The sequence below is a fragment of the Mustela lutreola genome, chromosome 7 (genome assembly GCF_030435805.1).
Source record: "Mustela lutreola isolate mMusLut2 chromosome 7, mMusLut2.pri, whole genome shotgun sequence".
NCBI classification, from domain to species: domain Eukaryota; kingdom Metazoa; phylum Chordata; class Mammalia; order Carnivora; family Mustelidae; genus Mustela; species Mustela lutreola.
The window spans coordinates 141323742-141338946 of record NC_081296.1 but is presented as its reverse complement, the minus strand read 5'-3'; the positions used below and the strand labels follow the sequence as shown (position 1 = coordinate 141338946).

The 15205-nt window shown below is 38.9% G+C and overlaps 1 protein-coding gene across 2 annotated transcripts in view; it reads left to right on the top strand.

The window, feature by feature from the left end:
* The window catches only part of SIPA1L1 (signal induced proliferation associated 1 like 1), a 362171-nt gene that overhangs the window by 30763 nt on the left and 316203 nt on the right, over positions 1-15205 (top strand). For both annotated transcript variants that reach the window (XM_059182928.1, XM_059182927.1), the window contains exon 2: positions 2539-2621. The gene's annotated coding sequence lies outside the window, so the exon portion shown is untranslated. The remainder of the gene's footprint in view (positions 1-2538; positions 2622-15205) is intronic.

Here is a 15205-nt window from a genome sequence, read left to right as displayed (position 1 = left end):
TAATGTCTCAGGAAGATGTTAAGAGACCTAGAAAATATCTTAGAAATAGATGATGCTGGCTTTTCATGTCAGCTTAAGCTCAAAGGTTTAATGATTCGCCCAACACCGCACAGTTAATTCATGGCAGAATTGGTACTAACTTTGGTCCCAAATTAGAACTGAAGTATCCTTAATAAGAGACAGGCCTCTCTCTGATTACCTAGGGGCACTTAGGAATTTGTTCCAAGATTTATGTTTTATCTTAAAAGTTTCAAAAATGCATGCAGATACTCCATTTTATGCAAGTCGCGTTCTTCTTTTTATGTGTAGAGCCATGCATATTTTAAAATATATTTTATTTGTCAGAGCAAGAGAGAGAGCGCGCGCACACAAGTATGGGGACGGCAGGCAGAGGGACAAGCAGGCTTCCCGCTGAACAGGGAGCCTGATGCAGAACTTGATCCCAGGACTCTGGGATCTTAAGTTAGCTGTCTGAGTGACCCAGGCCCCCCAAACATGTGTATTTTTGTGCTAGTCTGCAGAATTGTCATCTGGAATTGGAGAAAATGAGCAGAATGAAAGATCACCTGAAGTTATTGTGTTATATTGGAGCTTTAAAGAAAACTACAATGGGGGAATAAATCTACTTGATTTGCTCTGAAGTTAATTATAATGGAGGAAATTAATTATTGCACAGTGAAAATACCTTATTTAGAAAATATTTTCAACCTCAACTTGGGAAGAAAGGATTGCTATTTTTGTCAATTCAACATTCTGTTTAAGTGAAGTAAGGCATTATGCTTTGTGGCTTTTTTCTTTTTTTTTTTGCTGGAGGTATAAGTTTGGAAGTGGTGAGTTTCTTTTAAAAAAGAGCTGGTTTTTGTATATAATTTTGTAAGTACATTTTCCCTAAAGATTAGATCATATTTGTATGGAGAAAGATAGCCAACCCTGCCTTACCCCCTTCCCCAGTAGGACGTTACTCTAAAGGTTTTGCTTCTTAATCGTTTATGTTAATCTTTTTTTTGCAACACATGGTTAAATGAGATTTTTATCCTGCCACAGAGTTGTAGCTTGATTTTAATATACTCCAAAAGATCTTTTCCCCAGCTGATTAAAGACAAAGGTGTGATAGGAAGAGCACCAGCCTGGCAGTCAGAAGATTTTGACTTCATCTTGTCTATAGGATGATGGTTTTACAGTGGTAATGGGGTAGAGTAGCCTCTTCCAGCTCGGAAAACTTATGATACGTATTTGCTCATAATCTGCTTAGTGCCTCATACCCATACTCCCTAAAATGTCAAAGTACAGACCGTGTGTGTATTTCGAGTCTCACAGTCTCCCCACAAAGCAGCTCTTTCGAGATGAATACTTTGGGAGCCAATGCCCCTTGCTTTAGTCTGGCCATTGGGTTCTCCTGTTTGACTGCAGGGGAGTCTCTCTGGAAGGACCTGCTGGGCATCCACTGATGGCTCTCAAAAGGCCCTTTCTTCACTAAGTAGCCTGAGCTCCATGAGCCTCTTGGCATTTTTGAGACAGACTCGTTGGGCACGAGGAATGTTCAGATTGGGCCTGGCATCTTTAGGAACTAGACTATTGCTCGTCTTGAGCAGTTTGCCTCTTGGAGTCCTTGTATTAGTGGTGGAAGTAGCCATCTAAATTTTTATGGTCTTATATTTGCCGATTTTCCACAGACCATAGGTGTACATGGAGAAGGCCTTTGGCAGAAGGGTCTGCATGAGTGTCTCCCCACGCTAGTCTCATGTATGCAGAGTCTTTCTCCTCGAAGGGGTGCTGTGGTGTGTGTGTTCTCAGTTGTCTGTGTTACACCGGCTAGTTGACTAGCTCTAGGTGGGTATGTGGAAATGGCCGGCAGAATTACCGGATTCCTCTCCCAATCTGGCAGGCTTGGATGTGTAGGAGCCCAAATACAGTATCTGTTGGCAGGCATGTCTTGACACATGGTGAGGGACTTGTGGGTGGGGAGAAGCACGGCTCCGCGAAAACTGACTGGGGTGGAAGCCCCTGCCCATGGTCACACGGCGACCGTAGTCTAGTATCCAAGCGCTAGTCTTGTGTCATTTTCTTCGAAATCACAGCTGCAGAGTCAGAGACAGCTGTAAAGCCCCTCAATTATTTTGTGATTCAGCTCTCATTATTTTTCACATCTCCTGGATTTGAAGTTTTGAAGATTTGAAGTTTTGTACTCAGAGTCTGGATGGAATAAGGTACCTGTTAAAGACTTACTTTGAGGCTGAAGAAAGCCTTTATTTTTCTTTCATTTCCCGAAGGTATGGCGGTATTAGAGCAGATGGAAGGCTGGAGTTTGAGCTTAAGTTGTGTGAAAACTTCATCAGCCAATTGGCTGACTCTTAATGGTGAGACAGGAAGAACCACCCACGTTTTCCATTTTGGATTTGAGTCACAGAAAACAGGTTTCCTGCAGAAACCATTTGGCTTCAACAAGTGTACGGAAATTTCATCTTTGATCAAATTGATGTTTTTATCTTCATCGTGCATGCATTTAAAATTAATTATTTTCCCTCTTTCAATCTTTAGGTTCAGTTTTGAATGTGAATGGCAGTAAACCTAATACCCAAGATTTCTGTATAAGAAGTAGATCAGAAGGGCTACACTTTCAGGTAAGGATCTCATTTGACTTTATCTTTTCATAATACACAGCTGCTTTGGCAAAAGTCCGGCGTGGCTCCTACCCCCTTTCCTATGAATAGAAGGATAGGTGAATTTTCTAAAAGGCAGCAAATTGATTGCTCTAGACCGGTTTCCACCTGTTTGGGATTACCTAAGAGTTATCAGTGGGGTCAGCTACTTAAAATTATTAGAGAAGCAATATGTGATGGCCGTTAACACACGCACACATACGCACACTCATTTAAAATGGCTTATAAAGTGGTGTAAGTTTCTTTTTTTTGGGTGGAGGAAATCATCTTTCTAATAACTACTATTTCCTTCCCATGGTTGATCGATTGAGCTATCATCTTTCTGGTTTCTAGTACTTAAAGTTCAAAGACAGATTGTTATCAGATTAATTTCTCTACCTCCCTGGCATCCCACAGTACTAAACAATTGTAGGCATAAGAATATTATAGAAAAAGCTCTGAGCTTGAAATAATTTGGAATGTATAGGGCCAGTATTTAGAAAGGCGTTTTCTTCAGGAGGAGAGGGTACTTTGTAGACCAAAAAGAAACAACCCACTCTCTCTCCATCTAGTAAAAACCATATTTACATAGAAAGTGTTGTGCTGAGTTAGAATTGTCACAGTCTTTGTGGATACAAATGAAAGCGTATTCTCAGAAAAGTGAAATATTGGTTTTTAGTCAATTACCTTGTTTTCCTAATTGGTTTTGAGGTATTGAGCTGTAACACCATCCCCCCTCCGCCCGATATTACCTCTTGTACCCCTTCATGGTGGTTATTTTTCAAGTTTAAAATATGTAAAACTCAGTTTTAAATTATTGGCATCGTTTGAAGAGTGAGTAATCCCACAGTCGTACCAGTAATGCATTGTAGGATGGCTCTTGTAGCAGGCTTCATCTCCTGACTATGTTACCAGTTGTCAGAAATTCGTTTGCAAAACGTTAACACACCGACAAAGAGAACTCTGTGGAGAGAACCTGGCTCGGGTGTTTGTAATAAGCTGCAGATGGTGTGTGGAGATCATTCCTTTCCAGTTGTTCCTGTACTCAGCCTTAGTCAGACCTGTGTAGTAACTTTTTTTTTTTTTTTTAAGATTTATCTTTATTTATTTGTGGGGGACGGAGGGGCAGAGCGAGAGGGAGAGTCTTTCAAGCAGGCTCCACACTGAGCAGGGAGCCTGGCACGGCGCTCGATCTCACAGCCCTGAGATCCTGACCTCAGCGGAAAATAAGAGTCTGACACTTAAGTGACTGAGCCACCCAGGCGCCTTGATAGTACCTCTTGGCTCATCTGCTGCAGGCTGTTCCGTGTGGGATTAGGTGCTGTTACCCTATGCTTAGAATTCTTCTGGGCCTCCCTATCGCCTAGGGCAGTGGTTGTCAAACTGCTGGGTCTCAGGAGCCCTGCTGTTAAAATTGTTGAAGCCTCAAGAGACCTTTGTGTTTATGTTGATTATATCTATCACTATTTACTGTGTTGAAATGGAGAAAAATTTAGAACGTAAGAATATATAAGCTTGCATTCCCTTAGTTGGAGAGTGATGACATCATTAGTTATGAGCTTTTGTCAAACAGTGTACATTTAGGAGAGAAAGAGAAGCAAAAGGCAAATAGCATACTATTATTTTTACAAGTTAGATTTATTGAGGTGTAACTTCCATCCAGTGCAATCCACCCATTTTGGTGTATGATTCATCTCTGGGTTTTGACAAGTGCAAATGGTTTTGTGAACACAGTGAAGATATAGAATGTCCCCATCACCCCAAAATGTCCCCTTGTCCTTAGCCTTAGCACCCTCTGACCTTTTCTGTGTCCTTTCATTGTGTTTTTTCCCTACTGTCATCTAAATGGAATTACACAGCCATGGCCTTTTGAAATCTGGCTTCCTTCATTTAACAGAGTGCATTTGCGACTCATTCATCTTGTTTTATCACTAATATTTTTTTATTGCTGAGTCTTACTCTGATGTATGAATGTACTGCGTTTGTCTGTTTACCAGTTGGAGAACACTTGGGTGGTTCTCGGTTTTGGTGGTGATGTGTCCTAGCATTAATATCAAAGTAGTTATAACCTCACAGACCCCCTGAGAGGGTCCCAAGGACCCCCAGGAGCCTGAGCCGGCTCTTGGAGGACCTCTGGCGGTCTTGAACTACTTGCCTATGTGTGACGTGCACTCTGTTTAAAACGCCAGGATCTACCTCAAGGGTCTTCTCTGTTCAGGCCTTTCTTTTTTTTCCTTCTTCTTCTTTCTTTTTAAATACGTATTTATTATTTGAGAGAGAGAGAATCTCAAGCAGACTCTGCACTGAGCAGAGCCCCACATGGGACTTGATCTCATGACCCTTAGATCATGATCTGAAATCAAGGGGTGGACGCTTGACAGACTGAGCCACCCAGGTGCCCCTCTGCAGGCCTTTCAAGCCCTCTCCCCACCATCACCCGAGGCTGGGCCTTAAGGCTGGGCCGGTCACCACCAGCTTTGTGCCTCTGCCGTGCCTTGTCCCACAGCTCAGCTGTTACTGAGGACGTGGTAGCTCCCCCGCATCTGGAGAGCCGTGCTTTCTCTCTGTCCCATGTACACACCCGGCACATGGAAGATTTAGTACATGTTTGAATGAATAATAGTACCTTTACATTTGTGAGGTGTTTTCTTGTTTTTAGAAAACTTTCCCATATAACATGCATCTCTCGTTTCAGCTCTGCAAGTCATATAGCACAAACGATTTTTAATATCTTCTATTTTTATTTTATCAGATAAGGATATCTATGGTCTTGACCAAGCTGTATCTTAGAATAACCTGGGAAGCTGTTAATAAACATACTAATGACCCGGATTCAGCCCTAATCTCTGGAGGTCAGCCTTGAGTACTAGGATTTTCTTTTTTTTTTTTTTTTAAGTTTTTATTCATTTATTTGAGAGAGAGAGAGAGAGAATGAGAGAGATCACGAGAGGAGAGAGGTTAGTGGGAGCAGCAGACTCCCTGCTGAGCAGGGAGCCCGATGTGGGACTCGATCCTGGGCCTCTAGGATCATAACCTGAGCTGAGGGCAGTCGCTTAACCAACTGAGCCACACAGGTGCCTGAATATTAGGATTATTTAAAAACATCACCGTTGAGCCTGATGTGCAGCCCCTGGAGAATCATTGCTCCAGAGTGTGATTTGCCACGAAGTCTTAGTGGTGATGTTGTTGAGACTGGAACGCTGATCCTTGGCTCCTGCTGGCACGCCTTTTCCTCCAGGCTCTGGACTCTCACATGAATGGAGGCACTGCAGAGATTTATAGAGTCCTGTACCTGCATTTTTAATTCTGGAGGTACTGTAGTGTGAAGGCTGGAACACTGAACTGAGGGTCGGGTTAATATGTGTCTGTTGGGCTCTGCATTTATTACCCATGGATTAACAAATACTTGAGTCTGATCTCACTTTTAAAATAAGGATACTACCTGAAGTTCTAGAAACTTATTACGGGGATTCAGTTAGATACTATGTTAACGGACTTTTTTTTTTTTTTTTTTTTTTAAATAGGCTCCATGAGCCCAACCTGGGGTTGAAGTCATGACCCCTGAGATCACGACCTGAGCTGAAATCGAGAATTAGATGCTTAACAGATGCCCCTGTTAAAGGATTTTAAACGATTTTAAACTAAAGGCCTGCGAAATTCTTTTGTAAACTAAAATGTGCTTTCTAAAACTTGTTTTTATTTGATTTTAGCTTCATGTATTTATTGGCTAACTTTCCTTGAGGTTCATAAATTACACAAGTGATATATAAGTGTGGTCTCACTGAAATAGTGAAATAACAGATTTATGGAGAGTAAAACCGAGAGGTCACCATTGGTTGCATAATTTTGATCCTTTGTATATGAATTTAAGTGCATAAATATGTATGTATGTGACATACTTTTTTCCCCTTTGGTTGTATTAACATAAAGTCTTATATTATAAATTATATATATATTTTTAAAATTTGACAGCATGTCTTCTTTCATTCCATATTAGTATATATAAACCCCTCTCATTCTTCTTATAGCTACATAATTTTTTCATGTATTTCCATAGCGGTGGACATTTAGCCTGTTTCCAGTCTTTTACTTTTATAAAAAATGCTGGTGAACATTCTTGGCTCTTAGGAAACCATTAGTTAATTCTTGTTAAAGCATATATTCTGTTTTACAGGTACTGGGAGATGAAGTAATAAATGTCTCATGAACGAAATCTTAGACCTGTTCTACTCGTCAGGATAGAACTTAGACTTTGTCAAAAATTGTACTAAAATATACTAGATCTCGGAGAATTTTTTCATATGATCTTTGTAAATTTAGTTTGTCTTATTTTTGTGGTATTATCATTTTGGTATTTAGATAGACTTTTGAAGACCAGCATGTATATTTCTTGACTCCTTTAGTGTTAAGGTGTTTCCCTTGACTAACAACTGCAGTGCAGCGAGATGGCCAGTGCTTCCTGACGCCCAGCCCTGTGTTAGGAGCATGGTCGCATTTTTCCCCTTCACTAACCCAGTGAAATTGGTAGTGTTTTCCAGGGTAAACATTCAAAAATGGAAGATCAGAGAAGTCAGATCACTTATCCAAGGCTGGTAATGGGTCTAGGATTCAAAGGTGCTGCTTCCACCTATGATGCCAAACAGTCTACCAGGAATTCACTGAATCAGAGATGGTACTTTTACTTAATGATGTCACAGTTTACTTTGTAAATTACTTGTATTTGGGTATTTTACTTTTTAGTACCAGTAATAGTTTAACCTTTGCAGAAGTCCATGCTTTCAAGTATCCATTTTGTAGAAAGTATTTATAATAAAAGCAATATTGTAAAATAATAAAAACAAATACTTATTGAATATAATAAGTGGTATGTTGGAGTGAAAGAGACCACTAAATGGGGAATTGATGTTGAATTCTATTTATTAATTAACAGAATAACCTTCATAAATGAATGTTTCCTCAATGGTAACATAATAATGTACTAAATTGATCACTCTATACTTCATCAGCCGCCAGCCCTAAATGATAGTAGTGTGAGTAAGAAATACTTGGGAGAACATTCGTCAGTGGTAATGTAGATGGATTGCGAAATGGAATTCTAGTAATGCTTCCCCTTGCCTTGAGTAATAAGGAGAATACTGCCAGAAGGGTTTGTTCATTCATGACAAATGAAAGATTAAAATGCTCTATCTCTGTTAATGAAAGTACCGGAATGCAGCCTCAAAGGTTTTTATTTTTAATTAATTAATTAATTAATTATTTTTTTCGAGAGGGAGAGAACGAGAGGGTTAAGGGTGAGAGGCAGGCAGAGGGAGACAGTGAGAGAGAGAGAGAGAGAGAGAGAGAAAATCTTAAGCTTAAGAATCTTAAGCCCCAACAGGGGGCTCCATTTCATGTCCTTGAGTGGAAATCATTACCTGAGTGGAAATCACGAGTCACTGCTTAACTGACTGAGCCACCTGGGTGCTCCAGCCTCAAACGTTTTAAGCACGTTGAAATAATATATTCTTACAATTTTGTTATAGTTAACGTTTTGAGTATTTTGAGTGGCAATGGGTGGTGGTTATTTCTCAGTAGTGATCATTATAGATGGAGTTTTAGCAAAGGTGGTTTCACATATTCCTTGTGTACTCTTCCGTCATCTTTTACTTGAATGGTAAAATAAAGTCGAGGTCTGAGTGACACAGTCTGGGGTACATGCGATGTTGGGTGCCGGCTTCTTAACCCTTTCTTCTGTCTCCTTAAAACATGTCTCCTTTTTAAGCCTTAAAATATGGTGGCTGGATAGTTGAAATAGATTTTTTGATGGACAGATGGAACTCTATTAAGAAGAAAGAAAACATATGGCAAAGCATACTTCAGACTCCATCGTATTGTCTCATTCCTGATTTTTAACTTAAAAGCATGTTTAAAAAGAAATATTTTTGGCCAATATCTATTTGATAATTGGCTGGCGGAGGAGAATGAGCGTGCTGGTTCACCTTCCCGTGTGGATCTGTTCACTCCGAGGTAGGGTGGCGCCAGAGTGGGCTTCCAACACAGGAAGCAGTCGGGAGGCAGTGACTTTCAGTTGCTATTGATAGGCAGTCAATTCCAGTCAATAATCTAGTGCAATCTACTCCAGACAGCATGCTGTGGAAGTGTTCTCTTGTTCGTTTTTTTCCTCTTATTTGTAGATTTACTGATTAGCTTGGGTAGATGCAGAAACCACATTGTATTTGGGGCTGCTTTCTGAGATGACACACCCACCCTTCAGAGGAATTCATTTCTTTTTGGAATTTGGCATTTGTTATTTTTATCCCTGTTCTCTATTTAAATTTTCAGCCTTTAGAATGTAAATTCCCAAGTGCATTTTGCCTTGGTGACTAAGGGGTATTATGTAAGGACCCCCCCCCCCCCCTTCACTGTGTGGACATGCATTTCTTGGCCTATTATTTGTTCTGCGTCTGTATCTCAGTGTAATCCTAACAAGTTCATTCAGGCAGTGGTTAAACTGAGGTTAAGTGGTATTCTGGTTGTTTGGCAGGATATGGCCGTAAACACGTCTCTCTAAACACGGAATGGCCTGAGGTGGCTGTAATGTTCAGTTGCATAATCACAGATTACACCTGACAAACACAGGAACGAGTCCACAGGCCTCATCCATGCTCAGTCAGAAATTGCCCCACAGGTTGGAGTCTACTGTAGAAACCGTCTGTAGAGCTCCCTTGAATGTTTTCTTAGATAATTATATTAATATCATTCATTTAATTGGAATGTTTCTGATTAGATGAAACTATGAATAGTATTCCAGCGTTTCAGAAAGCCTCCCACCTAACATCTAAAGGGATGAGTTAGAATGTTATAAGTGTATTAAAAATGTGTATGTTTCTCAGGATTTTGTCGTATTTTTGCCTTTCTTTCTTCCCTCTCTTCCCGGTATTGTGACTTGCAAGCAATTTTGCAAAACATCCCCTAAGAAATAATTCGTCTTCTAGAGATTGGATGGGGTGGAAGGAAGTTACAGTCATTCTATTTGAAAGGACGCGTAAAGTGCCCAGAGAGGGCATCTCTGTGTGAATGTGAGGGACTGGTCTTTGGAGCTCTTAGGCAGTTTTGGAAAATACTCTGTGTTGGGGCCCCTGGGTGGCTCATTGGGTTAAGCCTCTGCCTTCGGCTCAGGTCCTGATCTCAGGGTCCTGGGATAGAGCCCCACATCGGGCTCTCTGCTCAGGGGGAGCCTGCTTCCCTTCCTCTTTCTCTGCCTGCCTCTCTGCCTCCTTGTGATCTGTCTGCCAAATAAATAAATAAAATCTTAAAAAAAAATACTCCATGTTATTGTGGGCAGTGAAGAACAGAAATAAAATGCCTATTATAGTGGGTAGGAAGGCCTTTTGGGGCGTATTATATATGTTCTGAGGCTGATGTAAATATTTTTGAAAAAATGTTTTACTTAATTACCATTTACAGTATTTATCAGGAAATTGGATATATTTGAGTTTCCATAGCCTAAATTTTTGCTAAATGTTTTTATGGAACTACTTTTTTTAAAAAAGGTGTTTTAACTTTTTTGTAACTGTTTTTATACATTTCATGTGTTTTATTCAAATTGATTTTGTCTGAAATTTGCTTAGAGAAATCAAATCCAGTTAAAAATACTTCTTGACAGAGGCCTCAAGGTTGACATAATAGATTTTTATTTGAAATATTTACTGTTTTTTTTTTTAAAACTTATTTTATTTTTTTAGCAAAGTAATATCATCTCTGGTTTAAATAGTAACTGAAATGGTAATTCAGACTTAAAAAGAAAGGATCCTGTGTTCCACGTGTTGTTCTTCAGAAGCAAGCATTTTCAGGTTTCATTTTTAGCTGTTTCTTCTGGCATTTACTGCCATATATTTTTAAATAACCAATTTTTACTCTTAGGGCTCGGCTTTTCAACTCTAAACATTGCCTTTTGACTGTTTTCTACAGAAGATGAGGGTTTAACTTCCTGGACCTTTCTTTTCCCATCCTCCCAATGATAATTAAAAAAAATTTTTTTTTTAATTTAAGTCTAAGGCTCACAGCCAGTGTGGGCTTGAACTCACGACCCTGAGGCCAAGAGTCGCGTGCTGTACCGACTGAACCAACTGGGCACCCCACTTCCAATGATAATTTTATTTACTTTTTGGTCAAAGTGTCATTTAATATTTACAGTATTATCATTTGAATTTTGAGGACTATGGCCACAGAATACTCAGTGGTCACTCGCTCTTTAACTTAGGCATAGTGGTTACTTTGTTTTTAATTGGCTTAACTTTCTATTGATCAATAATTTTGCACTAAACATTCTGATAGAACCATAAAGACTCACATGGTAAAACATATTAGGGTGTCTGTCAGTTCCAGATTTTCTCGGTGTTGTCAATCCCAGAGTTCCATGTCATGTTGGTAAATGACTTGCTATCCAGCCTCTACAGGGCTGCCATTGTGGGACTCCTCTTTACCACCATCTTGGTGAGGCTTGGTTGTTTTTTCTTTCTTTGATTACTCTTCTGTTTCCTGGGTTTTGTGTTGTCATCTCTGTTGTTTCTCTCATTTTGGTGGGCTATATACACACTTGCGCACACACCCACACACATTCCAATATTCATACGCCCAAGAATGGGATTAAAAAAGCCTTTTTTTGGGGCGCCTGGGTGGCTCAGTGGGTTAAGCCTCTGCCTTCAGCTCAGGTCATGATCTCGGGGTCCTGAGATCGAGTCCCGCATCGGGCTCTCTGCTCAGCGGGGAGCCTGCTTCCCTCTCTCTCTCTCTCTCTCTGCCTGCCTCTCCATCTACTTGTGATTTCTCTCTGTCAAATAAATAAATAAAATCTTTAAAAAAAAAAAAAAAAGCCTTTTTTCCCCTAATCGTTTGCTGCTAATATGTAAGAAAATACTTGACTCTTTATTTTTGTATCAACTTTGTATCTTGCAGTCTTACTAAACTCATCTATTAGTTCTAGTAGTTGTTTTGTACATTCCCTGGAATTTTGTACCTAAATGATCATTTGATTTGCAGATAAGAAGTTTTACTTTTTTGTCTCAGATCTTTATTCCTTTTGTTTTTCTTGCCTTCCTGCATGGCTGAAATTTGCTTAGAGAAACTGAATCCAGTTAAAAATACTTCTTTGACAGAGGCCTCAAGGTTGACATAATAGATTTTATTTGAAATATTTGTTTTTTTTTTAAACTTATTTTTTTAGTAAAGTAAGTAGGACTTCTGGTTAGTATTGTTTAAAATGTGGTAAGGAGAGATGTTCTTACCTGTTCTTCATCTCAGGGGAAAACAAGTCAGTTTTCTACCTTTGAGTGTGATGTTGCCTTTGGTATTTTCCCACACGTGTTCTTCGTCTCTTTGAAGAAGTTCTCTAACTCTTCCCAGGATGTTGGGAGCATTCGCACGAATGGCCGTGGAATTTTGTTAAATACCCGATCCTGAGATTTTTCTCCTTTAGTCTGTATGCTGACTGATTTTCAGATGTGAACCAATTTTTGGAATAAATTGTACTTGCTCATAATGTACCTTTTAATATATTATTGGATTTGGTTTGCTAACATTGTGTTGAAGATATTCATGTCTTCATGCGTGAGGGATACAGCTCTGTCATTTTCATTTTTTGTGATGTTCTTGTCAGGTTTTAGTATTAGCATTAAGCTAACCTTATAAAATGAGTTAGGAGCTCTTTCTTCCTCCTCTGTTTTCTGAAAGTATTAAATTTCCTTGAATGTTTGATAGAATCTACCAGTGAAATAATCTGGAGTTGTTCTTTGTTTTTGTTTTTTGGTAACAGATTTATTATCTCTAAAAGATAAAGGGCTTCTTAGATTTTTCTGTTTCATTATGTGCCAATTTTAATAGATTCTATTTTTCAAGAAATTTGTCCATTTTATGTAAGTTGTGCTCAGTTTGTTGGCATAAGGTCACACATTCTATTCTCTTATTATCTTATTATCACACGTTCTATTCTCTTATTATCTTTTTACAATGGTACGTATTTTTGGCATTTCTGGTACCGGTGATTTGTCTTTTGTCTCTATTTTTGATCTAACTAAAAGTCTGTCAGTTTTCACAGTCCTTTTAAAGATCTGCCTCTTGGGTTTTATTAATTTTCTCCAGTGTCAGTATGTTTTCTACTTTATTGACTTCCACTCTTTATTATTCTCTTTCTTCTATTTTGGGTTTAATTTGCTCTGTTCTTTATGATTTCTGAAGGGAGAACCTTAAGGACATGGTGGCAGATCCTTTTTATTTTCTTATATTAAGCATTTTAAAGTTTAAAGTTTCCCTTTAAGTACTGTTTTAGCTGCATCCCACAAATTTTAATATGTTTTATTTTTGTTGCTATTTGGTTCAGAATATTTCCTGATTAACTTTGTGATTTTGTCTTTGATCCATGAGCTATTCAGAGGCATGCTGTTTGGTTTTTGTACATTTGGGATTTCCCAGATACCTTATTGTTACTGATTTCTAATTTAATTCTGTGTTGTCAGAAAATATACTTTGTGTGATGACATTCCTTTAGCATTTATGGAGACTTATTTACAGCGCACCATATGATCTGTCCTGATAACGTGCCAGGTGCATTCGAAGGGGATGTGTCTTCTTCAGTTTTAGATTGTCTGCGAATGTCTGTCAGGTCAAGGTGGCTGGTCATGTTATTCAGACCTTCTGTGTCTTTCCTGAGTTTTTTTTGGTCCATTTTATCAGTTACTGAGACGGAGTGTGAACATCTCTTACTGTAATCATGTCATTGCTCTTTCCTTCCTTTGACTCTATTTTTGCTTCTATTTTGAGATGCATATACATTTGTAGTTGTTGTATCTTCATGGTAAGTTGTTCCTTGTATAATATAATGCTCTTTTTTCTCTGGTCATGCTTTTTGTCTTAAAAGTTGTTTAGAGACTCAGTGTTGTGCATGGTGGGGCTAGTGTCTGGCGTTTCTGGATGATGATCTTGGGCCCTGCTATTTCATTAGAAATTGTGTGTATGATCACTGAAGAAGTTACATTTTGAAATATCATCTGCCTCTGCATTCAAACTGAATATGGTTTACCTGGAGAATGGGACTGTAAGGGAATAGGATCTAGGTCCATTAAATTTTTTATAGGGGAAGGAAGAACAAATCTGAAATTTAGAGCAATGTCAGGGACAGGAGGCCTTGATAGAGAGGCGTAGCTGTTAGCCTTAGGAAGCAAGGCAATGATCTCAAGTAGAGTATGGATAATATGGGTGTTTCACAGTACTTTTAGATACAGCCATGTCTGATCTCTTAATCACCACAATACTTCCATGGTTATGGTCATATTTGAACATTAGGTCCATGGCACGTGAAGACCAAAAATCTAACTACTAGTGGCTTAACAGCATTTATATGCTGCTCACATAAGCCTCTTAAAACATGTTCCAGATGTGAGAAAAATGGAACTTTTCCCACTTTTAATGGGGAGAACTGGAAAAAAGATATTAATAACTAGCTCTTACCATAACACAATTGATACTTGGACAAAGTCTAAAGCATTTACTGCCGTGTCACTCGCTGAATGAGCTTGGGATCTTCCCCTCCCCCCTCTGCTCTTGTTCAGTGTGTTTAGAAGCGCCCAGATTGTAGAGGAAATGGTGGATTTGTAGTGGTTTTGTCAATTGGGATAATGGTGATCAATGCACTAGAAGTGGTGTTTTTTAAAATAAAAATTGTAGTCATGTAGCTATGAACTTTTACATTTGTAGACGTAGGTATAAATAACTTAAGTGCTTGAAAATTCATGGGATATTGGTTTTAGAAGCTGCTGTACCGCATTGCCTTTGCTCATGATCTTTTTGGTCCTAGAAGTATTTAAAATAATCTTAATCATAAGGTAGGATGATTATTGAGTTGAACAGTCCTACTTTGTTACCTTGTGGGGAACAGCAATATGATGATTTTTTGGGTTTCTGATATACTTTGTGTGCTGGTCAGGCTGTACATTCTAGGTACCCTTGTCACTGAATGTGTTTTCTGGGTTGATAACCTCACTTCTGTTTGCCTAATTTCTTCATTTTGAATCCAGTGGGATACTATGTCCAACAGTTGCATATATATTTTTAAAAGACAGGGAAGTACCACTTGACCTCTGTTTTACTCTATTTTCTCCTTTTTCTTTCTTTTATTTTTTTTCTTTGTTAGACCATATTTTTTTAATAAAGACTTTTCTTTTAGAAAAATCACCAATATGGCATAGTAAATGAATACTATCTTTGAATTGCTCGAATGTCAAAATATTTTTATTGTAGGGGTGCCTGGGTGGCTCAGTGGGTTAAGCCACTGTCTTTGGCTCAGGTCATGATCCCTGGGTCCTGGGATCGAGTCCCGCATCGGGCTCTCTGCTCGGCAGGGAGCCTGCTTCCTCCTCTCTCTCTCTCTGCCTGCCTCTCTGCCTACTTGTGATCTCTCTCTGTCAAATAAATAAATAAAATCTTTAAAAAATATATTTTTATTGTAAGAGAAAGCCGATCCTCGTTAACTCTTTTCTGTAATTAAAGTTTAGGATTTTAATCAAGTTGTACTTAGCGATAATTACCTTTTG